We start from the raw sequence: 25539 nt of genomic DNA on the forward strand, positions 1-25539 counted from the left end.
CTTTCCAGCCTTTAGGGAATGAGTGAGAGCCAGGAATACCTCAGTCACTTCAGAACCTCCTTCCACCTAGCATCCCGAAGCCTGGCCTCCAGTTCCTGCACACACGGTACACAGGTATATGTATGCAAGAGCCCCCTGACTCTGTAGGAGAGCAGTTACAAACCAAAGCCAGCCAGTGCTGAGGGAGCAACATGGGGTCTGGCGCTCTCCATGTGCTAACTTGTTTAAGCCTCAACAGCCACAGGAAGGTGGCTACCCATCCTCAGGATTCCCAGTGGAAGACAGAGCTTCAGTCCAACTCTGGCCTCTCTCCCTACCCCTTACACATTCCTCACCAGTGGAGCAGAAACCATTTAGCCATGAGTTTGGAAGAACGGACTCCGCTTCACTGGCTCGGTCCCCTCTGCTCTCCCTCCCTGGGCTCTGCTTGCACATTTTCTCCTCTGCTCTCCACCAGGCACATGGTAAGCTTGGGGTGGGAGGCCGTGCCCTGTGGGCCTTTAATATCACTGTAACACCCCCAAAGAATCAACACTGTTCCTTAGTATCATCAAATATCTAGTTGGTGCTCAAGTTTCCCTGCTCTTCTTATGTCTTTTTACAGTTACTTAAATCAGGATCACGACCAGGCCCACATGATGCCTTTAGCTGATGTGTCTTCTAAGTCTCTTTTTTTCTTTACAATGTACTTGTTGAAGAAACTGGGTCCTTTGCCCTACTGGATTTCCTACAGTCTGCATTTTGCTGCTTGGGTTGCTGTGGTGTCTCTGAACACGTTCCTCTGTCCACTCTTCCTTGGTTCCAGTACGTTGGTGGTTAGATCTAGAGACGTGACCTACTTTGATGAGATATTCTGGCAACCTCTCCCTAGTGGTGTGAGCATCCCAAAGGAAAAACATACTGTCCAGTTATCTTTCCTTTTGTGATGTTGGTGGCCACCGATGACCAATGTCTAAATCCTTCATTTCACTGGAGGTTTTTAAAATGGTGATACTCTTATTCTATCATTCTTGATTTTCTAGCAGGGATACTACAGTGAAGAAAAATGACCACATCAACAATTTGTTTACCCCGAAGTACATGAAAGACATGATACATTCTTGATTATCAGTTTTTAGAATGACTCGACTCCCCAGCATCTTCCAAAGACAGCCAATTATCTGTTTTCATTAGGAGGTCATAAATGTTAACATAATATGTTTCAGTTCACTGCAAATATTATTCTTTATGGTTCCCAAATAAAACCATCATTAGCCCAAGAGAGTCTCCTCAAGTTGGCTCCTAGTCCTTTGGATATGACCCCAGAGTACTGATAACTTCCTTGCTTTCTGATAAAAGATTATAAAAGATGCTCCAGGCTTAACTTGTACATTTTCTGCCCTCACCTGGATCAGTCATTCTGCCAAGGAACCCTGGCTCCTGATTATCATCGATATCACCATTTGGATCCTGCAATACGGACACTAAGGGCCTTCATTAACTACTAGGTTGGTTATGGTTTCTACACCTTTACACTGGTCAGAGTCAAAAATATATCTTAGTAGATTCATCATGAGTTCATGCTAAAGTTTTATATTTAATATACAAGACTATGCAGTTTTACTTAAGCTTAATCTTATATATTGAATCTCCTTTTTAATTGAGATATAATTCACATACCATAAAACTCAACATAAAATTCACCCTTTTGAAGTGTCTAATTCAGTACTTTTTAACATACTTCACCAAGTTGTACAACCATCACCACTATCTAATTCCAGAACATTTCTATCACCCCCAAAATAAACTTCATATTCATTAGCAGTCACTAACCATTCTCCCCTCCCCTCAGGCTTAGTAACCACTAGTTTGTTTTCTGTTTCCATGGGTTTTCCTATCCTGGACATTTTATGCAAATAGAATCATATATTATGTCGTCTTTTGTGCCTGGCTTCTTTCTCTGAACATGTCTTCAAGGTTCATCCATGTTTAGCATGGATTGATACTTCATTCTTTTTATGGCTGAATAACATTTCACTGCATGGATATACCATATTTCATCTATGTATTCATCAACTGATTGAAATTTGAGTTGACTGATATTTGGCTATATGAATAACACTGGCATGAACATTCATGTACAAGTTTTTGTGTAGACATGTTTTCAGGCCTCTTGGGTATATACCAAGGAGTAGAATTGCTGGGCCATAAGGTAACTCCACGTTGAACTCTTCAAGGAACTGCCAAAATGTTTTCCAAAGTGGCAAGAACATTTTACATTCCCACCAGCAACCTATGAGGGTTACAATTTCTCCACTTTTGTTATTGTCCATCTTTTTGATTATAGCCATCCTCATGGGTGTGAAGTGTTATCTTATTTTGGTTTGATTTGCATTTTCCTAATGACTAATGGTGTTGAGTATATTTTCATATACTTACTTGGCCATTTGTTTACCTTCTTTGGAGAAATGTCTACTATGAATATATTACCTTATGTGGCAAAAGGGACTTTGCAGATGTGGTTAAGGTTAAGAACCTTGAGATGACTTTGAGGACCCTGGATTACCCAAGGGGGTCCAATGTAACCACGAGTGTCCTTAAAGGTAGAGAACCTTTCTGGTTGGGTTGGAGAGATGAGAAGGATGGGGCAAAGAATGGAACTGTGAGAAGGACTCAATTCACCACTGCTGGCTTTGAAGACTGAAGGAGGGGCTCATAAGCTACGGAAGGTGAGCAGCCTTTAGAAGGTGGAAACATTCCTCAGCTGATAGCCAGCAAGATAACAGGGTTCACTCTTCACAACTAAAGTCTGTCAACAACCCAGATAAGCAAGATTCCCCCAGAACCCCCAGGAGGGAATGCATCCTGGCCACCACTTTGATTTTCACCCAAGGAGCCCTATGTTGGACTTCGGACTTGCAGAACTGTAAGAATAACTTTGTGTTGTTTAAACTCCTACGTTTATGGTAATCTGCCATGACAACTACAGAAAACTCATACACAAGAGTCATCTTTGATACCCAGTCTGTAAACATTATTTGGAAACACTTAAAATGTAGAAGATCTCACAAAAAATCCTCATGAGTCTCATGTGGCAGCAGTGGGCTGGAGTTGACAGTGGACACCCCTCTCTATGGGGCAGGTGCTCCCAGGGCCCCCTCAGCTCCTGCTACTCCCCACAACCTTACACCAGAGCTGCGTCAGTCCCTTGGATTGCCTCCAGGACCCCTGGAGACCTTTAAAGTTGATAGCCCAGAAGTAAAAGAGGGAGCTCCACAAGGTTGGTAAGAAGTTTTTTGGAGAAAATATGTGACAACTGGGGCAAGAAACATAACAACAGAATGTCTCCTTTCCTATGCCACTGTAATCAACTGTCCAAAGGCACCTGGGTCTCTCTAACTTACTTTGAAACATCTCAAAAAGGAAAATTGATTGACGGATGGAGAGAGGGATGGCCAGATATATGATAAAGTCAGTAGAGGAATACTAACTGCAGAATCCAGATGGTGCACATGAGCGCTCAACGTGCAAGTCTTTCAGAGCTTTTCTGTAGGTTTGATAAATTTCAGAAAGAAATGTTAGGGGGAAAATGGGTCAGGGTCACAGTCCCCTTAGTTTCAGATTCTGCCTTTGCTGGAGGCACCAAGGGAAGCTGGGCGGGGGAGAGTAGGAATGAACCCCTGGTGTCTGGCAGTGAGGTCAGTTCCAGCTGTGTGGACAGGACCCCCCCCCCCCCCCCCCAATTCTGCCGGTCCAGTTCTGCTGGACAAGTCGGTCTCTTTCCCCTTGGGACCTCGGGACTTCCTTCACATGCCATCTTGCTCCTCCATCTGGCTGGGTTGTTTTTATCCAGGCCTCACGCAGCTCCCCTTGGGCCCTTCCCCCACCTCTAATCCCTTTGGTTATGTCAGCCAGCTTTCTCTGGGAGCAGTCTCTAACTTCATTTCGTTGGCTTTCACAAATAAAGCACCTCTTCTTAAAAATCCCTTTCCCTCAACTCGGCTGGGTCCTCTGTGGCCAAGAAAAGACAGACGATATCTAGTTTGCTACAAAAGTTCCTGCCTTCCATCCAATTTCACAGGAGGCTTGTTGGATTGAAGCAGGGTTGGGGGCGGTTGGTGGTAATAAGTTGCCTGGAGTCCACGGGGTGAAACACAATAGAGCTATTACCCTGTAGAGAGTCCTGGCTCTCTCAAATCCCAGGCTGGGCCCCACAGCCTGCCAGTAGACACACAAACACCAGCATATATTAAGGGCAGTAGGTAATGCTACGATTGACTAAATTTATTTCTAATTTAATTTAATATGGAACTAAAGAATATTCAGAACTCAAATGAAAGGCTCAGCTTAGATCATAGCCTGGAACATGCACCTTTGTTAGGGGCCTGGGGGCTACTCTTTTTCTCCCTCCTCTATCCATCCACTCATTTAGTGACTAAATAAACACCCAACGACACTTGACTTTTGCCATGGGCACTAGTCATTAGTTTGGTTCCAGCTTAGTAGAGGCTCTTTGTTTAAATAAAAAAATTGTGTGTGGGAATGCAAGCTGGTGCAGCCACTCTGGAAAACAGTGTGGAGGTTCCTCAAAAAACTAAAAATGGAACTACCCTACAACCCAGCAATTGCACTATTAGCCATCTATCCACGGGATACAGGTGTGCTGTTTCGAAGGGACACATGCACCCCCATGTTTATAGCAGCACTACCAACAATAGCCAAAGTATGGAACCAGCCCAAATGTCCATCGATGGATGAATGGATAAAGAAGATGTGGGATATATATATACAATGGAGTATTACTTGGCAATCAAAAAATCTTGTCATTTGCAACTACATGGATGGAACTGGAGGGTGTGATGCTACGTGAAATTAGTCAGAGAAAGACAAATATCATATGACTTCACTCATATGAGGACTTTAAGAGACAAAACAGATGAACATAAGGGAAGGGAAACAAAAATAATATAAAAACAGGGAGGGAGACAAAACAGAAGAGACTCATAAATATGAAGAACAAACTGAGGGTTACGGAGGGGTGGTAGGAGGGGGGATGGGCTAAATGGGTTAAGGGGCATTAAGGAATCTACTCCTGAAATCATTGTTGCACCATATGCTAACTAATTTGTATGTAAGTTTAAAAAAATAAAAAATAAAACAAATTAATAAAAAATATATATGGGTAAAAAATAAAAAAGTGTGTGACATGCTGGAATGAATCTCTCCAGTATCCAGCGAGAAACTTGGTTCCACAGACCTACCCAACAGCCACCTTCCTGTTGGGAGTTCATGCAAAGAGCCCCTTCTCTCCTCTTCTTATCAGGCCTCAGATCACAGCAGCAAGAGGAGGCCTGCGGATGGTGGGGAGGAAAGAGAAGGCCACCCCGTCCCCAGTGACACCCCTGTCTTAGCAGCCCTCTTTAAGACCTGTCTGCATGTTGTGTCTTGAGGGTTCAACACTGGGTGATGGGGTGTGCCCAGTTCTTTGGTGCGTGATAAACACGAAGCATCCCTTTGCCAAGTTCCTTCAGAGAGCAGCCAGAGAATGTGGTCTTTGGGAAGGGAAACTAGGGCACTGCTCCCAGTGCAAGGAGGCTGGGCTGGGCTATGACCACACAATAACAACTCTGCCTCCCCCCAGTTCATTGTGCCTGATGGTTTACAGAGCACTGTTTCTTCTCTCTCCTCTAATCTATATGCTAGATATATAGCATATCTGGGGGTACCAACGCCAGGAAGGGTGACGAACCACAGTGCTGATCCCATTTTCCACATAAGGAAAACAGGGCCCAGACTGGTAAGTGACTTGGATCCAGGACTCATATCTAGATAGCATTTATTTATTTACTTAATTTTTTAAATGTTTATTTATTTTTGAGAGAGAGAGAGAGAGAGAGAGAGAGAGAGAGAGAGAGAGAGACAAAGCACAAGCAGGGGAGGGGCAGAGAGAGAGGGAGACACAGAATCCGAAGCAGGCTCTAGGCTCTGAGCTGTCAGCACAGAGACCAACGTGGGCTCGAACTCACAAACTGTGAGATCGAGACCTGAGCCAATGTAGACGCTTAACTGACTGAGCCACCCAGACGCCCCTAGATAGTATGTATATAAAATAATGCTTCTTTTAGCTGTTGTGACAGGTGTCACGTGATTTCTCATTGTGGTTTTAATTTGTGTTTCCCTGATGATTACTGAATGGCTAAAAGAAAACATAAGAAATAAGGGCTGGTGAGGATGTGGAGAAAAAGGAACACTTGTGCACTGCTGGTAGGAATGCAAACTGATGCAGCCACTTGGAAAATAGTATGGAGGTTCCTCAAAAAATTAAAAATAGAAATACCATATGATCCAGTAATTCCACTACTATTTCCCCAAAGAAAACAAAATCTAATTCAAAGAGATACATGCACCCCTATGTTTACTGCAGCATTATTTACAATAGTCAAACATGGAAGCAGTCCAAGTGCCCATGGATAGACAATGGAATATTACTCAGCCATAACAAAGAATTAAATCTTGCCATTTGCAATGACAGGGATGGAGCTAGAGGGTATGATGCTAAGTGAAAGCACTCAAGAAAGACAGATACCATACGACGTCACTCAGTGTGGAATTTAAGAAGCAAAACAAATGAACAAAGATAAAAAGAAACAAACAAAAGAATAGATTCTTTAACTACAGAGAACAGATCGGTGGTTACCAGGGAGGAGGTGGGTGGGGGATGGGTGAAATAGGTAAAGGGGATTAAGAGTACACTTATGAGCACTGGGTTATGTAGAGAATTGTTAAAATCATTATATTGTACACCTGAAACTAATGTAACGTTGTATGTTAATTATACTTGAGTAAAAACATACCACAATGTTTTTCTTGATGACAAAAGTGATAAGGATAAAAGTCTAAAAAACACAGAAAGGCTAACAACCAACTGGTAACCACAGGAACACCCTAACACCTGGGGCTGACCTCTGCTAAACATTTAGGGAATGTCTTCCTTTGCGCTCTTCTCTGAACGTGTATTTGTTCCTATGACACGGCACATGGCAAACCCATTTGATAGCGTCCAAGTCTCTGTGGGCTCCCAGTGCAGCGTGGCCTCTGAGGTTCTTGGAAGAGCCCCTCTAGGGGCAGAAAAGAGCAGAGTAGTGCCCTTGTAGGGGGTCAAAGCAGTGACATCATGGAACTTCCAGCACATCAATCTTGATGCCCCTTGCCTCAATATTTCTGGCCCCCAATGGCACCATAAAAGGGGCACTGTGGAGTTTCAGACCTTTAACCAAATCGAGTGAAAAACAGTCCATCCCTTGCACAGGCACGTCCATCACCACTTGGTTCACAATCCGATGAGGTCCCAACCCAACAGGGCAAAGTTTAGTTACACGTGCACAGCAGAAGGACAAAGGGGCATGGCCTGGGGTGCTCCCTGACCCACTCTGAAACGTGAAAAGAAGAGAAACAAAGTGACAGTCCATCTAGAGGGAAAGATTAAATAAACGGTGAATACTTCAAACTATGGAATACTGATAAGCAGTTAAAAATAAAGTGGAAGATGATAATGATGATAACAGAAAATATCTATTAAGGATTTCCATTATGCCAGGCAATGTTCTAAGCACTTTATATGCAGAAAGTAATTTTATTTAATTGTCACAATGCTCTTTCAAGGTAGAGACTATCATTACTCCCTTATAAAGAGGAGGAAACCAGACACAGAGAAACCAAGTAACTTGCCTAAGGTCAAACAGCCAGTAAGGGCTAGAGCCTGATTTAAACCCATCTGCCCTTTACACATATTAGTTTTTTTACACAGATAATGTAGCAATGATATTAATTATACAAGCCAAAAGAAGAATGAAGACACAAAAGACAAAAATTGAGGGAGTAGGAGTCTGATGCCCTGGCTTCTAATGTCTGCTCTGCATGCAACAATCCAAGCCCCCTCTTCTTGCTGGACCTCAGGTCCCCCTCATGCCAATAGGAAACTGCATAGATGCAGTGGGCAAGACCTAGGTGCCTGCTCTGTATTCTTTCTCCTTCTTTGGTAGTAGCATCCTATTTTTCCTTGAGGAATCTTCCACCTCTCAACTCTACAGGGTTCAGGGGGAGGTCCTTGCCTTGCCTTGAGGCTGGGCGAGGGAGTCTGGCTTAGCCAATCAGAACACTGCATCTTCCCAACCACAGTGACAGTTCAGGAACAGGGCACCTATAAATCAGAGTAGATCTTTGCTGAGATAACCAGGAGAGAGAGAGAGGCTCTTTTTTGCTGAAACTGAACACGGGAGGATATAAATCTGGTCTGCCTGGGGCCACCATGTGTGTTCCCTGTCTTAAACTGAATTCAACAGAATGGAAAACAGCCAAGAGTTGGAGAGAGGTTCCTACTGGCATCATTTAGGGATTCGGATCCAGCTAGAGATGAAGCCAAGCTCTGCTCCTGGTCTTTCTAGTTACGTGAGTCAATACATTTTCTTAAGTCTGAGTTGGGTCTCTGTCACTCGTCACTAAAAGAATCCTTGCTGTTTTAACTCTAGGCCCTTTCGGTCAAATGAATCTGTTTTGGACTTAACGATGGTTTGTGACGGACAGAGGTATAAATGGTTCCCCAGGAGTTACCTCTGATCTGTAGGGGGCAGCTTCTGTCTCCCGCTGCAGAATTCATCACTGCTCATCACTGACTGGGAGAAAGGGCCTGGGCTGAGGGCTGTGGAGAGGGTGGGAGGCATTGGGACCACCGGGAGATAGCTGAGCCCATCTGTGACTGGGCAACCCCCAATTTAATACTCCCTAAAGGATTCTGAACTCTTGGGGCACAAAGACAAATCTAATATACTGGCTCTCAAGATGCACCCTCAGGGTTTAATGCTGGAGCACTAGAATATAAAAGAAAATAAGTCAAAATCAAAGAGAAGCATTTCAAAAATCTTCTCTCCAAGTCAACTTTGAATAGACCAATCCAATCATTTTGAAGGGAATTATGAAAGACATTTAATTCCCTCGCACAGGACACCATCCACAGACCAAACTGAAATACAAGTCAGTTGAATAAACCTGATGTTGTACATGCCTAAGGGAGAAAAAGTGGTCTAGATCTGGGTTCAAGTCCTGACTCTGCCACTATACAGCTGGCAGAGGGTAGTTTTCTATCCTCACTCAGCCTCAGTTTCTTATCTATCACATGGGGATGGTAATACCATGAGACTGTTACAACTAGGCGAGACTGCACATTAAAAACAGCCACATGGAGGAAGTAGTTACCTCTGTCCTTGGAGGTGGATAAATGTGGAAGAAAAGTCACAGCAAAGAGAATGCTCCTGATTTCAATTCTCTTGGAATCAGGGATGGATATTCCAGAGAAAGACATAGGGCTTTAGTAAGGCTTAATTAAATTAGAGTTTTGCTCTTGTAGACATGAGTCCTATTCTTGGTACCCCACACTGTAGCCAACTCATGGCTCAAAACATTCTCATTTGCTCACTCCCTCAACCATGCATGCATTCAAGAAATGTTTACTGAGCCCCTGCTATGTGACAGACACTCTGCTAAGCCCTGGGGATTACCCTAGTGAGGAACAAGTGATTATCCCTAAGGGGATAGTGTTGAATGGGAGGCAAATAAATAAGCAGTAATAAATTATGATAATTTTTCCTACCTCCCTGCATGTGGCTGTGAAGTGAGAGCAGAACGAAAACAGCCAAGAAAGACAAAGCATGAGGGCATTAGGAGTGGTGTACCCTCACGTCCAGCTCTGCGCCTTGCCAACAGAGAGCAGGTGATTAATGGTTGCTGGGTTGAACTGGAGTTGGAAGGGCCTACTCCAACCCTTCTGTTTTCCAAGTAAGGAGGTGAGGCTTACAGAGGTTGCATGGAGATCCCAGACCACAAGGCCAGTGGATGTTGGAATGGGATCTGGCGCTGGCTCTTTAGTTAAAATACAAAAAAGAAAGCCTTTGGAAACTCTGGATGTAAAGAATAAATCTGAATCATACACAGTTTCAAGGAGCTGATGTCTGCCGTCATGTTCCAAGTGCTGCCTGTGGGCTTGGCGGGTCTGTGGGCGGCTGGACCACACAGCCTAGAGATGTGGGTCTCTGAGGGTTATGATGAACTTCAGCATATAAACTACCACTGGTAGGAATGTGGATGCTTTCAATAAGCTTGCTGATATCTGTTCAACGTTTGTTCACATTTATCAGAAGTAGTTTGTATGGATGTGGAGCCAAAAAGACAAACTATTAGTTGCATAACCTTGGGCAAGTTACCAGACCTCTGTAAGCCTCAGTTTCCTCCTTTTTAAAAACGGACTTACTGGTATGAGCTGAGAAGTGAACAGGATAGGAACATCTTGGTGCTCTGTAAACACAAGGGTGCATCAAGTGCCATCTTGGTCTGAAAAGAAACATCTGTGCTGATGGTCAATCATGGTGCCTGCCTTGGCCATGCCTGAGGAAGGCTAAGAAAGGAGTCCTGAGTGGGTCCCATGACCACACCTTCCCTGGACATCATGGTGCCTGGGGCAGGAGCAGAGCCCTGGCCCAAGGGCAGTCAACCCATCAACTTGCCAGTGGTCAACAGCCTAGCAAGAAATGTGCCTAAATGGGGGGCACCAGGCCAAATTCTCTTTCTCTTTCTTGGAGATACACCTTGATGTATGGAAAGGGAGTCTAAGAGTTAATGAAGAAAGCTGACACAGAACTATACAGAGAAGAGCTAAAGCCTTGTAATGATGGGATCCAGAAATGTCTATGGGTGAGGGTGTCATAAGACAATCTAGTGTTTGGATGTGGAAAGATCTTCCCATTTCAGACACTGGGAGCCCTGGCTATGCCATGGTTCCACCTCCCCCTCCTGGAGAGCCTTGCTGGCTTTCCCCACATTCCAACTGGCTACATTCCCCTTTTCCTTTAATGCCTCTGCCTCCTTGCAGGGGACTGGCCCATTGGTTAAAGTAACTTTGCGGCCAAGGAGTCCATCCTATTCCTAAGTCCATTCTCGGGAAAGAAAAACAAAAACAAGCATCCAAAAGTTGTACTTGAGCTGAGTGAAGTGTTCTTATTTCCTCTTTATTATTTTGAAAAGAATGGGTTCTTAAGGAATTAAGATTTCTAAACTCTAGAAATAACACTAATATGGAAATCTGGACTTCCAGGTCACGGACAGGTGAGGCTGTTGGGGCACACCGTATTGTTTCATGTGATCAGCGATGCTCTATCGACACCATGCCGACTGAGCCACCATGGCATCATAAGCAGTCACCTGAAGCTCATGGTGTTCCACCACCACTGTGCTCTCTACACTATAGCAAATTGTTCTTCAGTAAATAGAAGGGTGAGTGGTGGTGGTGGTGGTGGTGGTGTGTGTGTGTGCGCGTGTGTGTGTGTGTGTTTTAAGGGAATGATCGTTTGAAAAAGTCCTTGTGGAGTGACTCTGTTGTTTGAAAGCTCCCAGTGTTTGTACTCTTAGATAAACAACCTTCTTTCTAGAAATGGGTGCACCGTTTTAGCACTTTCTCATGGGAACTGAATCAACACGCCCTCCTCCGCCAAACAGATGATAATTTCAAGCTTTCCACTGACCAGATGGGCCTTGGGGAGTTGGGTTTGTGTGTCTTGGGGGTGGCAGAAGCCAGGATCTCTTTGGGTTGAGGAAGAAGGCCCACTACTGTTTCCAGGCCACATGCGTAGCTTCCACGTGGAAAGCCAATGAGAATCACTGAATTAGGAAGGCTGGAAGGGCCCGAAGGTCACCTTGTTTGCATTCCTTATTTTACAGATGAGGAAACGGAGGCCCAGAATGGGGAGATACCTTCCTAAAGGCACAGAGTGAGATGACATACCCATATCTCAAAGAGCGGGCCTTGAGAAAGAGTACTGCCCCAAGTGGCAACTGCAGGTGTGGGGAGGGAAGTGGGGTGGGCTAGAGATCTGGATCCAAGTCCCACATTTAGCACTGGGTCACCTTGGGGAAGTCACAGCCTCCCTAAGTCTCAGTTTCCACTTGGGTGAAATGGGGATATGATTCCGTCCTCCTGAGGCTGTCACAAGGAAGGAAAGAGATACCTTAGGTGAATACAGCATCTGGCTCATAAATGTGAGTTTCCATCATCAAGAGGCCACAGTGTAGGTCATTTTCCAGCAAATGGTTTCAGTATTCTGCTGTCCTTCCCTCTCTGTTTTGCATAAAGGATAGTCCCTTATAATAAAACATCCTCAGCAAGACTATGTCCAATGGGCTCTGGAGCTACCAAGAAGTTAAGAAGAAGTTATAAATAGCTCCAGGCTCTGGAACAAAAGGAAGAAACTGGGTTTTAGTGGGCAGAGTGTGAAAAGCTCCTGCCCCCCTATCCTCCCTCCAGATGCAGATCTGGGGCCTCTATGACACATCCCTTCAGCAAACCTTCTCTCCTCAGCTGGGGCTTGGCTCCCAGCCCTTCTGTACACCTCTCTGGGGGATGGGTCAGGTGCTGGCTTTCTCTTCAACAGCCTGGCTGGAATCAGAGGAGCCAGAAGATTAGTGTGACAACATGTGCCAAGGCTGACATCTTGACGAAGGTCCCTTTCCATTCAGGGAAGACTTTGCTAAACCCAGAAGCACCTACCGGCTCTTCCGTCTTCTCAGTGGACAGCGCAGAGGATCACAAAGGCTTGTTATGATTAATTATGCGCCATCCGTTCGTCACCACTGTTCCACCCCCTAACCCACACCAGACTTCAGATACAAGCAGTACTTAAGGGATCTTGGTTTGTGCTCTCTTTTCCTTCCCTTCTGAACTCACATTTTGGAAAGCCCTTCGTTCAGACCGTATCTAGTTTTAACACAGTTGTAAAAACAATGCAAAAAATTTTTTTAAAGCACACAGCGAAATCCAACAGTTTCTTCACATGGCTGTCCCACATGATAAAAGGTGGTCCTCCCACAGATGTAACACGCAAGGTATTCCATGTGCTCAAGCTTTAAACACAGGCTGACAGCAGGAAGGAGGAACTCTGGCTAATCAACATGGCATGTCAAGGTGCCCGGAACGATCGGCATGAAATAACCACCAGAAGGACCACACTTCAGATCTCAGTTAAATGCCAATTGCCAGGCAAACATCGTTAAGAGGAAATGGGCTTTAATTATCAAGATTCTTGATTCATGAAAGAGGAAAAAAGAAAAAACAAAATTGTAAAGACATGTGTTCAAGGAGGTTGCTGCCACTCTGTGTCCAGGAACAGAGAACTGAAAACCATTGGTATGCCCATCGACAGAACAAGGGCTGAGTAGGTTAAGTTCTTATGGAATATTACACAGCTGTTAGAAATGTCTTGGAAATCTTAAATATGGAGAACAAACAGAAGGTTACCGAGGGGATTGTAGGAGGGGGGATGGGCTAAATGGGTAAGGGGCATTAAGGAATCTACTCCCCAAATCATTGTCGCACTATATACTAACTAGATTGGATGTAAATTTAAAAAATAAAATTAAAAAAAAAGAAATGTCTTGGAAACATGACTGCAATATAATAAGTAAAAAATGCTGCTACTTGTAGAGGGGTGCCTGGGTGGCTCAATGGGTTAAGCATCTGACTCTTGACTACAGCTCGGGTCATGATCTCATGGTTTGTGAGTTCGAGCCCCACATCTGGCTCTGGGCTGACAGTGCAGAGCCTGCTTGGGATGCTCTCTCCCTCTCTCTCTGTCCCTTTCCCGCTCATTCTCTCTCTACCTCACTCTCTCTCTCTAAAAATAAATAAATAAACTTATTTTAAAAAGCTACTTGTAGAATAAAATATGTATAGTACCACCAGATTTTTGTAAAAACAAAACCAAACCAAAAACAAACCCCTTCATATGTCTATATATGTTCCATAAACAAAGAAAAAAAAAACTACAAGAGGGCTAAACTGTTAGCTTTCACTACCTGGGCAGATTTAGGATTGGAGGTGGGTGATTGGGGGGGGGGGGGACAATTGATTTATTCCCCCCCACCCCCGAGGTTTACAGTCAGGGGTGAACGATGTCCTTATCTATGCAACACGGCTCCCCAGAGACCTGCTCCACTTGTCTCACCCCCACGCTGCCTGGGATGCCACCTTAATGAAGGCAGAGAACAGATAATCACCCTTATCTTACAGTCATCTTTCTCCTTTTCCTTAAACCCTTTCAAGGCCAACACCACTTCGAAATCAAACTCATCTCTGTAACCACTTTTATTGAGTGTTATTTGTCTGCTCCGGACAAACATGTATTACCTTCAGCACGGTGAGTGAAATGCAACCTGAGTAGTCTTCTGCTTGTGTCTATTTATATTTATCTAGCCAATCCTGCTCGCTATGCCTGGCCCAAGAACCTTGACGCACAAAAGATTCGAATTTAAAAACTGTCTCCCTCCTTCTCTGTGAGGAATAGGTCTCAGTCTGCTGTGTGTGAAGCAGCAGAAAGAGCATGTGCTTGGATCCAGGTTTGAGTCTTCTCTGCTTTCTACTGGCTGAGCTCAGCTGAGGTTTAGTTTGTGCGTCTGGAAAATGGAGCTAGTGATCCCCGTTAGATACAAACAATTTCAGAGAGGCTGGAGTTACAAAGAGTTGTAACAGTGTTTTTGTAAACGAGAAGACAATGTTGAAACCTAAAGGAAAAAAAATATGATCACACAAAACCTCAAAGTGGGAAGAAGTAAATCGAGGCAGGCTGGTAAAGTGCTCAGCCCCATGCTTGGCACACAAGCACTTGATAAATGGGAGACACTGTTATTACTCATGGAGAACACAGCATCCATTTCTAGAAGACTTAGAAAATGCATTTGTCTGCAGAAATGATAAAAGAACACAAACCACACATCAGCTCATGGGGATGTCAAGTGGTTTTTGCCTAGCATAAATTGTAGGGGATATATATGCCCGTTTTGACACACAGCCATTTTTGCTTACAAGCCATTTATCTCCGTAATTTCAACCCAAGGGCTGAATTCACTGAAATCCGCTTTTAAAATTACAGAAAAGAAGTCAATTGGAGAGATTTTGTTGGCTGCCATTTTATTGTAAGGCTCATGAGGACCTTTAAATTCCGATATTAGGTCCGATGGGTCAATCACTGTTGTCTGTTCAGAAGAGAGTCGTTTAATTTCAGAGGAGAACTGATTTGAGCCTCCTGAAAAATCAGTGATGCTCCCAAGGAAATCTGGACTTTTTCCTTTCCCAGCTCACAAATCACTCAGGCGACAGCCCTTCTCTCCGCCCTCCTGCCCCTACCTACACAACCGCCCTGCTAACAGCTGCCAAACTAGGGAGGCTTCACCCCTCCCGGCCTGAGCATCTCGGGGGTGCTCATCTTATACTGAAGTACTCCATTATAGAAGTGCCAAGCAAGCTCACTCCAGCACACGAATCATGATAAAAAGGGTAAAAACTGCTAATACTTACTAAATATGTCTTCCAAGCCTGTCACTGTTCTACAGAGGGTCTGACAAACCTCTCCGCACCGTGGCGGGTGGGAGAGGGGTGGGTGCGGACTCCAGCCAGTCATTCCCATTGCCGACGGTGGGTGGGGGTGGGCACGGCTCCTGCCGTGACCCGAACGTGCGCACAAACTCCGTCATCCCACACACCACACCGCAGACCACAGCCGATCTTGGATCATTTTTAGATTTACTATCCATTACGCCTCAAACACTTCTTGCTATTCAAGGAAAGCAAGTTAATTAAAACCACAATAGAAACACAGCAACTCAAAAAGGATCCCATCACCATTCCCATTTTTCACAACATAAATGGCACCGTTTATTAAACTGCCTACTTGACCTCGTCACTTGGATGTTCAAGAATGTCTTAAACTTGGCTGAAATAGAAATCTTGATTTTCCCCAAATCTGCTCTTCTCCAAGCCTTTGTTCCTGCAAATGGCAACTCCATCTTCTTCACAGTTGCTCTGGCCAAAAACCTCTCATTGTCTCAGTCTCTTCTCTCTCTTGCTCTTTTTTTTTTTTTTTTTTTTCCATATCCATATTGTCTATAAGTAAATCCCATCATCTCCACCTTCAAAATATTTCTAGAACGTGGCCACTGCTTCTCTGCTCCTTCTCTGCCACGGTGGTCTGAGTCATTGTCCCTCTTCTCTGCCCGCCTGGCTGTAATAAACTCCTAACTGGCTTCCCTGCTCCACTCTTGGCCGCCTACAGTCTATTCTTAACATAGCAACTGAAGTGATCCTTTGAAAATGAAAATCAGACTATGTCGCTCAGTGCTCAAAACTCTCCAGAGTTTCCCGTTTTACTCCCTTTGGTCAAAGCCAAAGTCCCACCATGGCCCTGACATCTCTCCAGGCTTGCTTCTCATCACTTTCCTCCTGGCTCACTGGGCTCCATAAGGCAAGCATGATGGCCCTGGGGCCTTTGCACGTATTGTTTCTTCTGCCTGCAGGCCTCTTCCCCCAGTTAACTGCCCTGCTAGATAGACCTCACACTTCTTCATATCTCTGTTCATATGTCATCTCATTAGAGAGGCCTCCCACCAGCAGGGAAATAAAAATCCATTCCATTCCTATTACTTTCTCCACCCCTCACTCTGTTTATGTTTCTTATATCATTTATCACCATCTGAAAAAATAATGCATTTATTTATGACCTCCTCCACCCAGTAGAATGTAAACACCAGGAAAAAAGGAAATTTTGGCTATTTTGTTCATTGCTGTTTCCCCAGGGACTAGCCTATACAATAAGCACACATGGTAGGCACATGATAAATATTTGCTGAATGAATGAATGAATGAATGAATGAATGACTCACAGAGACAGTTAACAGTGACTAACAGGCTTGAGATTTCCTTAAGGCAGGGACTGACACTTGATTGTTTTCGTATAAATGAGTAGGGGCTAGCTGTATTTTAGGTGGGCTACAGACTCGGAGTGGAGGAGTGGGAAAGAAGCCCAGTGACTTTAGATTAGGTTCCTGATTTAATTAGCTCTGGGTACATCCATGACATGGTCATGCAGGGGGCAGGTTACATCCCTGGCCTTTCTTGCTCAGGTTTACATCACCATTTGAGAAGATTCTCGGAGTACCAATAAAGATCAGGCTTTCCTGGTTCTCAAACCCTCAGCATCAGCAAGGCCACACTATCAAGGGGGGGGAGGTGGTTGTCCTTGAATAGGACCTCAGCATTGCCAGCTCTCCTGGGCCCATGGGGCCATTTCCCCCTCAGGGCTTTTCCTCTTCCTGATTCCCTACCTCTTTTTCTGGGCGTTTTGGATACTGCAGTGGTTAGCAAACCACGACAACAAATCCATTTCCAACTAAACTCTAGTTAGAACTCAGGGTGTACCTGTGTGACTTTTGCCCCAGATCCCTTTCCCTCCCCCATTTTGATTCTTCTATTTGCTGATCTGAAAAAAAGGTGAGTAATGACAATAACAATAACAGCACCTGTCCAATCTGTTCATGAGGGACGCTGGTCGATAATGTAATTTTCTCGCAATATCTTCGCCTTGTTTTAGTATCAGGGTAATGCTGAGTTCACAATGAGTTGGAAAGTACTCCACTCTCTTTAATTTTTTGGAAGAGTTGGTGTAGAAGAGTTGTTTGTATTATTTCTTAAATTCTACTTTGTGGAATTCACCAATGAACCCATCTGGGCTTAAAGTTTTCTTTGTGGGGAGGTTCTTAACTATAATATCAATTTCTTTAATATATATAGGACTATTTTGGTTAATTATTTCCTTTTTGAGTGAACTTCCAAGGAATTTATCATTTCAAATAAGTTGCTGAATTTACAGGCATAAAGTTGTTCAGGATATTCCTTTACTATTCTCCTAATCATTATAGAATCTATAGTTACATCACCTCATTCCTGACATTGGTAATTTGCGTCTTCTCTTTCTCATCAGGCTGGTAAGAAGTTAATCCATTTAATTGACCATCTCAAAGTGTCAGCTTTTGGTTTCATTGATTTTTTTCCTATTGTTTTTCTCTTTTCTACTTCATTGATCTCTGCTTTGATCTTTTTAAAATTTCCTTTCTTCTGTTTATTTTGGATTAACTTGTTCTTATTTTTTTGGTTTCTTAAAGTAGAAGCTGGTGTTGTCAATTTGACACCATTTTTCTTTTCTAATATAAGCATTTAATGCTACAAATTTCCCTGTAAGTACTGCTTTAGTGACATCCCACAAATTCTGATATGTTGTTTTCATTACCATTCAGTTCAAAACATTTTTTTTAAATGTTTATTTATTTTTGAGAAAGAGACAGAGCATGAGTGGAGGAGGGGCAGAGAAAGAGGGAGACAGAATACAAAGCAGGCTCCAGGCTCTGAGCTATCAGCATAGAGCCGGACGCGGGGCTCCAACTCACGAACCGTGAGATCACGACCTGAATTCGAAGTCGGATGCCCAACGGACTGAGCCACCTAGGCGCCCCAGTTCAAAACGTTTTCTAATTTTCCTTTTGATTTCTTCTTTGACCCATCTGTTATTCATAAGTGAGTTATAGTTTCCAAACATTTGGAAATGTTAAGAGACTGTTCTGTTATTGGTTTCTAAATTTAATTCCACTGTGGTCAGAAAACATACTTTGTATTACTTGAATCCTTTTAAATTTATGGAGACTTGTTTTCCAACCCAGAATATGATCAATCTTGGTAAATGCTCTGCATGTACTTGAAAAGCATGTACACTCTGCTGTTATCGGGTAGAATGTTCTATAAATGTTAACTGGGTCATGGGGTTGATGACGCTGTTAAAGTCTACTATATCCTTGCTGGTTCTACTTGTTCTACCAATTTTTGAGAGAAAAGTGTTAAATCTCATAGTTGTGGCTATGTCTATCTCTCTTTGCAGTTCCATGAGTTTTTGCTTCATGTATTTTGAAGCTCTCTTACGAGGTACATAAATATTTAGGGTTGCTATATTCTCTCTCACTCCTTTTTTTTAAATGTTTATTTATTTTTGAGAGAGAGAGAGAGAGAGAGAGAGAGAGAGTGAGCATGCATGAGAGCAAGTGGGGGAGGGGCAGAGAAAAGGGAGACAGAATCTGAAGCAGGCTCCAGGCTCTGAGCTGTCAGCACAGAGCTGATGTGGGGCTCGAGCCCAGGAACTGAGAGATCATGACCTGAGCCAAAGTCAGACACTTCACCGACTGAGACACCCCAGTGCCCGGTTGGTATGTTCTCTTAATGAAGGATCCCTTTATTACATTATTAAACTACCTTCTTTATCCCTGATATTCTTTGTTTTGAATTCTACTTAAACTGACATTAAATCAGCCACCAAAGCTTCCTTTTGATTAGTGTTAGCATGGTAGATTTCCCCTATCTTTTTACTGTCATTTGTACCTTTATATTTACAGTGTGTTTCTTGCAAGCAGCATGGAGTAGAATCTTGTTTTTTTATCTAATTGGGTAAAAGGCAGAGAGTTCTGCCTTATAACTGAAACAATTAGTGCATTTACATTTAATGTGATTATTGATACGGTTAGGTTAAAGCCCATCATCTTGGTATTTGCTTTCTATTTGTCCTTTCTGACCTCAGTTCCCTTTTCTCTCTTTTTCTGCCTTCTTTTGGGTTAACTGAATATTTTCCATTATTCAATTTTACCTCCCTTGTTGGCTTATTTGCTGTAACTCGTTGCTTTGCTTTTTAGTGCTTGCTTCACGATTTATAGGATACATTTTAACAGTATACCTTCAAATGATACTATGTCACATCACAAGTAGCATGAAAATCTTATAGTAGTATATTAGCATCTCTCCTCTCTGACCTCTACGCTGGCATACATGTATAACTTTACATAGGTTTAAAACCCAACAATATGTTACTATTATTTTTGGTTACTCTGTCAGATATCTTGTAAAAAGATTTAAACAATAAGAAATAGTGTAAATCTACCCACATAGTTACTATTCCCAGTGATCTTCATTCTTTGTAAATGAAGATCCCTATTTCCACCTGTTACCGTATTTTTTTTCCCCTAAAGGACTTCTTTTAACATTCCTTATAGTACATAACTGCTGTGATAAATTCTTTCAGTGTCTGACAAGTCACTATTTTGCCTTTATTTTTGAAAGATACTTTCACTGGGTGTAGAATTCTAGGTTGGTAGAGTTTTTGCTTTTCATACCTTAAAGATGTTGTTACACCATGCTCTTGCCTCTATCGTTTCCACTGAGAATTCTGTCATTTTTGTCTTTGGTCCTTTCAGTTTTATTTCTCTGTCTAGTCTAAAACTTTGTCTTCATCACTGGTTTGTAGCAATTTGATGATGATATACAGTGGTGTCATTTTACTCCTGTTTCTTAAGATTGGGTTTCATTGTGCTTCTTAGATTTGTGGTTTTATAGCTGTCACTCAACTTGGAAAACTTTTGGCCATTATTTTTCTCTTCCCTTTCATAAGACTCCAATTACATGGACATTTGATTGCTTAACGTTGTCCCACAGTTCATCAATGCCCTTTTTATTTTGAAAAATTGTTCCTCTGTATTTTGAGTAGTTTATTTTCCTACTCTTCAGCTTCACCCCTCCCCCCCGCCCCCCCCCCCCCCCCCCCCCGCAATATCTAGTCTGCCATTCATCCCATACAGTATTTTTCATTGCAGACTTTGTTGGTTTCATTTCTAGAAGCTCAGTTTGGGTCTTTTTAAATTGTCCATGTGTCTATTTAATTTTTGAAACATATGGAATATAATAATAATAAATGTTTTAGTGTCCTCTGCTAATTCTAAAATCTGTGTTAATTCTGGGCTTTTTTTTTTTTAAGTTTATTTATTTTATTTTGAAAGAGACAGAGGCAGCACACTTGGGAGAGGGGCAGAGAGAGAGAGAGAATCCCAAGCAGGCTCCACACCATCAGCACGGAGGCCGACATGGGGTTCAAACCCACAAACTGAGATCATGACCTGAGCCAAAACCAAGAGTTGGACGCTTAACTGACTGAGCCACCCAGATGCCCCTGGGTTGGTTTTGATTAGTATTAATATTCCTCATTAAGGGCCTGTGAACTCTGGCCTCTTTGGTCTCCTTGGACTTCTTCTCCTCAACTCAGGAAGTCCTCTGGGCTCCACTTGGGTTCCCCTCCCCATACCATGGCCTGGAAACTCTCTTGAGACAAAAGTTGGTGTACCTGTAGGGCTCACCTCATTTGTTTGCCACCTCTTAAGATTTACGGCCTGTCACTGACTGATGTCCAATGTCTTACAAACCATTGCTTCACACGGTTTGCCTTTAGTTGCTGTTATTTCAGGCAGGAGAGGGTCCTGTTACTCTGTCTTGGCCCCTAAATAGCATTTTTTGTGTGTCTGTGTGTACATTCGTATTTGGGGCCCTATTATTATCATTACAACTAGTGCTATAAATGTGGCTGATTTAAACTTGTGTTGGCAACCGGTCTTTCTTTCCAGAGTATATATTTAATAAATGTGTGTCAAAATGTATAGACTGTAATTGGCTCCCTTGTTGCTTTTGTAACCTGTTGGAGATGTAAAGGCGATCAATAGAACACGGGCCTATTATAATAATATAAACTTCTAAGTTCTTTTGAGGAAATTCAGCCCATACCATAAATCAACCAAGTTAATTTCACAAAAAGGAATCTGGTAGATTTGGGCCTTTTATTGCAACAAAGATTCCATTCAGGTTCATTCATTACTGAAAGCTAAACCAAGGGACTGGGTAAAGCAGGTCCGGAGTGTAGATGGTTTTCACTCCTACCATGAATGTTCTCTGACGGCTTTCAGATGGATGGTCTTCGCACGGGAGAAAATGACCATTTTTTCAGAGGAGAAGTTTGCACAGGAAGCTTTGGACCCCAGCCACTTCAGCAGTCGGGGCTGTTGCCATCAGCTCTGTGTCCTGGAGGGGCCTCCATGGACGGTCGCCATGCGGCCCAACCCGCCTCCTGGGGAGCAGGGGAAGCGGGCCAGCGCACCAGCCATCCTCTGTTCCTGCTCCCTCGGCAGGGGGTACAGAGGGCAGGCCCGCTGAGCCAGTTGGCCACCTCCCATTTACAAGCCCCAGCAAGTCGGGTCAGACTGCCCTCTTTCCCTTCTCTGGGTCTCCATGGTCCTTGGTGCAGCTTCTGGTGGAAGCAAATGCAGCTGGCACAAACAGTCCCTCAATCCTGTTCTTGATGTGATGTTGCCAAAATTCAGTTGGAAGAAGTAAAAGGCAAACATTACCTCAGCTCCTGATGGAGTTGTTTCAGCTCAAAGAAACCAGAGGGAGGGAGTGTCTCCACTGCTCTAATCTCACACATTTCCGAGGTCTGCAGGAAAGATCCACCCCCCGTCCTCTCCCCTCCCCAGCCCAGGAAGAAAAGGAATAGCTCTTCAAGACATCTGTCAACTCATTTCTGGAATGTCCGCTTCCACACCTAGGGATTCTGAAAAGCCAGGGGGTCAGGAGAGAGGGGCGGGGAGTGTCAGGAGCACTGGATTTAGTGACATCCTTCATGGTGACTTAGATGCTGGTGGGGTGGCTGGGAACAGAGGAGCCTGAGGCGTCCTTTGGCTCAATTCACACCCACCTAGAACAGTGCTTCCTCACCTCACTGATGCCCTGGACCCCTCTGCCAAGCTGGTGAAGCCTATGGTCACTTCTCAGAGCAGCTTGTATAATGCATAAAATAAAGCAGATCAGGTTATAAAGGAAATCAACTGGACTGGGATACAGTTATCAAAATAATTTAAAAATCTGAAACATAGTAATAAAAGTGTTTCCTTATTAACACATTAATCAACACGATCTAGTGGCTGTTCTAAAAACTACCTTCACTTCAAAGTAGTGATGAGCATTCATTACATTTCTAGATATCTATAAAGTGATGTAAAAGTAAATGATTTCTTTTGGGGACAAATTCACAGGTGCTTTGTTGCCTACAGTCGTAACAGAAAGGAACACCACGTTTCAGTTAGAGGTTAGTGAAAAGAAAAACACAGTGTTTTCCACATCCAGATTTTTAGAGGCTCCTGAATTCTATCCACAGACTTGTCTGTGGGCCCCGGGACTCCGAAATTAAGAAGAGCTTTCTTTTTTCTGAACTGTTGGGAAAGAGTTGTGCACTGGAGACATGGGGACCAGGCCCCAACCTGGGGGCCTCTATCCAGCTGAGAGACTCAAACTTTTAAGCCCAAGGCTGTGCACTTCTTGCCTACTTTTCTACTTGCAATGTCTTCCCACAAAGGCCGGTGCTGGGTGGGGGTGTCCTTGGGAGTTCCAAAGCACCCGGAGTCTACCCTTATTGCTGATCTTCTCATCTGCGGTGTAATGACCTGCTTAGCCCATCTGTCCCCACCTCTTGCACGAGGCAACAATCATGGCTCATTTATTGTTGTGTTCCTGATGTCAAGCACAGGGCTTGGCACGTAGCCCATTCATATATATTTAGTGACTCAACAGATGAATGGACAGATGAAAGCTGTGTCCACACCTAGCTTCTCCCTCTCATTATAAAAATATTCCTTGATTGACACCAGTACTTCTCAGCCCTGGTTATGTAAGTGAGAATTGCTTCCCAAGGCTTCAGAAAATACTGAGACCCAAGATGGACCCCCCACCCCCACCCCCCAGAGATTCAGACTCCAGTGGTCTGGGGTGGGACCGTGGCCCTTGTACATCTTTAAAACCACCCCAGAAACAGCCAGAGTTGAGAGCCCACAGAGCCACAGAACAGCGGCTGAGGTGAGGGTATAATGTCCCCAGATGAACTTCTTTCGTAGAGCCAGCAAGATGAAATTAGTGTAGAATTCTGAACTCTGCAAGGGGCTAAACACATAAATTGAGTTTCTGACCCTCGGAGTTAGGTCACAGCTCTGTATCCAGCAACATCAGTGATATCTGAACTACATTCTCAGACTTCGATGAAAAATCTTGGGCTTGACAGTAAAGACCACGAAACAAATTGCAAATGCCACGGACAAGTGCTCCGAGCTCTGAGGCCCCACACTCCCTGCCCTCACAGCAAGAAGTCCCATGAATGGGGCCCATCCTGGATAAACAGCACCCCTTTTGGGTACAGATTCCTAGCTGTGTGGTTTCCTCATCTACAAAGCAGAGATGATAATAAGGCCAATCTCACAGCACTGCTGTGGGAACTGAAAGATAGGAATAGGGCAGAAAGCATTTCGTAAGTAGCCCAAACATGCCACCAAGATTAATTCTTTCTTACAGGCTTGCTTCAGTTTAGGTCACTTCACTTTACTGTGTTCTGTAGATACTGTGTTTTTTACAAATTGAAGGCCTGTGGCGACCCTGTGTTGAGCAAATCTGTTGGTGCCATTTTCCCAACAGTATTTGGTCACTTCATGTGTGGGCCACATACTGGTAATTCTCACAATATTTCAAACGTTTTCATTTTTGTTATTATATCTGAATTGCTGCAGTCTCATGATAAAACCAAAATGGATGAGGACTTGCTTCCTATGGATGAGCAAAGACAATGGTTTGTTGAGATGGAATCTACTCCTGGTGAAGATGTGTGAAGACTGTTGAAATGACAACAAAGGATTTGGAACATTACGTAAACGGGAGTCGATAAAGCAGTGAGGTGAGGTTTGTGAGGACTGATTCTGGTTTTAAAAGAAGTTCTCTTGTGGGTAAATGCTATCGAACAGCATCACATGCTACTGAGAAATCTTTCTTTCAAGGAAGAGTTCATCAATGCAGCAAACTTTCTTGTTTTCTTTTAGGAAATTGCCACAGCCACCCCGGTCTTCGATAAGCACCACCCTGATCTGTCAGCAGCCATCCACATTGAGGCCAGACCCTCCACCACTGAAAGCCGAGACGATGGTTAGCATCTTTAGCAACATATATGTTTTAATGTTTACTTATTTTTGAGAGAGAGAGACAGAGTACCAGCGGGAGAGGGGCAAATACAGAAAGAGAGAGAGGGAGACACAGAATCGGAAGCAGGATCCAGGCTCCAAGCCGTCAGCACAGAGCCCAACAAGGCGCTCGAACCCATGAACCCGCGAGATCATGACCTGAACCGAAGTCAGACACCTATTCAACTGAGCCACCCAGGCGCCCCGCTTTTTAGCAATATTTTTAATTAAGGTGTGTACGTTGGTTTTTAGACACAATGCTATTGCACACTTAACAGAAAACAGTTTAGTGTAAACACAACTTTTGTATGCATGAGGAAACCAAAAAATTCATTTGACTCACTTTGTTGTGGTGGTCTGGAGCACAGCCGGCAGTATCTCTGAGGTGTGCCTGTACTGCTTTCTACCAACTGTGTTCTTACAGGTGCAAAGATCTTATGGATTACAGATGCTACGTCAGACTCCCTGCTTTCAAGTTCCAGCTCCACTAATCAGCTGTGCCATCGTATGCAAATTACCTAACCTTTTTGTGCCTCAATTCCTTACCTGTAAAATGATGATAATAAAGGTACATACGTCGTTGGTTTTTGGAAGGTTTGGCCGAGTGAGGTAAGCGCTTAACGTACCTAGAATATCTTCTAAAACTTAAGCTTTGCAACAGAATCACCTGGAGGGCTTGTTAAAACATGGATTGCTGGGTGCCTCCCAAGAGCTTTTGCTGCAGTAGATCTAGGCTGAAACTGTGAATCCGCGTGTCTCATAAGCTCCTAGGTGCCCATG

At 43.7% G+C, this 25539-nt stretch overlaps 1 protein-coding gene across 3 annotated transcripts in view; it reads right to left on the reverse strand.

The window, feature by feature from the left end:
- The window catches only part of GALNT10 (polypeptide N-acetylgalactosaminyltransferase 10), a 221563-nt gene that overhangs the window by 101285 nt on the left and 94739 nt on the right, over positions 1–25539 (reverse strand). The gene's annotated exons all lie outside the window — the stretch shown is intronic.

The sequence above is a fragment of the Panthera leo genome, chromosome A1 (assembly GCF_018350215.1).
Source record: "Panthera leo isolate Ple1 chromosome A1, P.leo_Ple1_pat1.1, whole genome shotgun sequence".
Lineage (NCBI taxonomy): Eukaryota > Metazoa > Chordata > Mammalia > Carnivora > Felidae > Panthera > Panthera leo.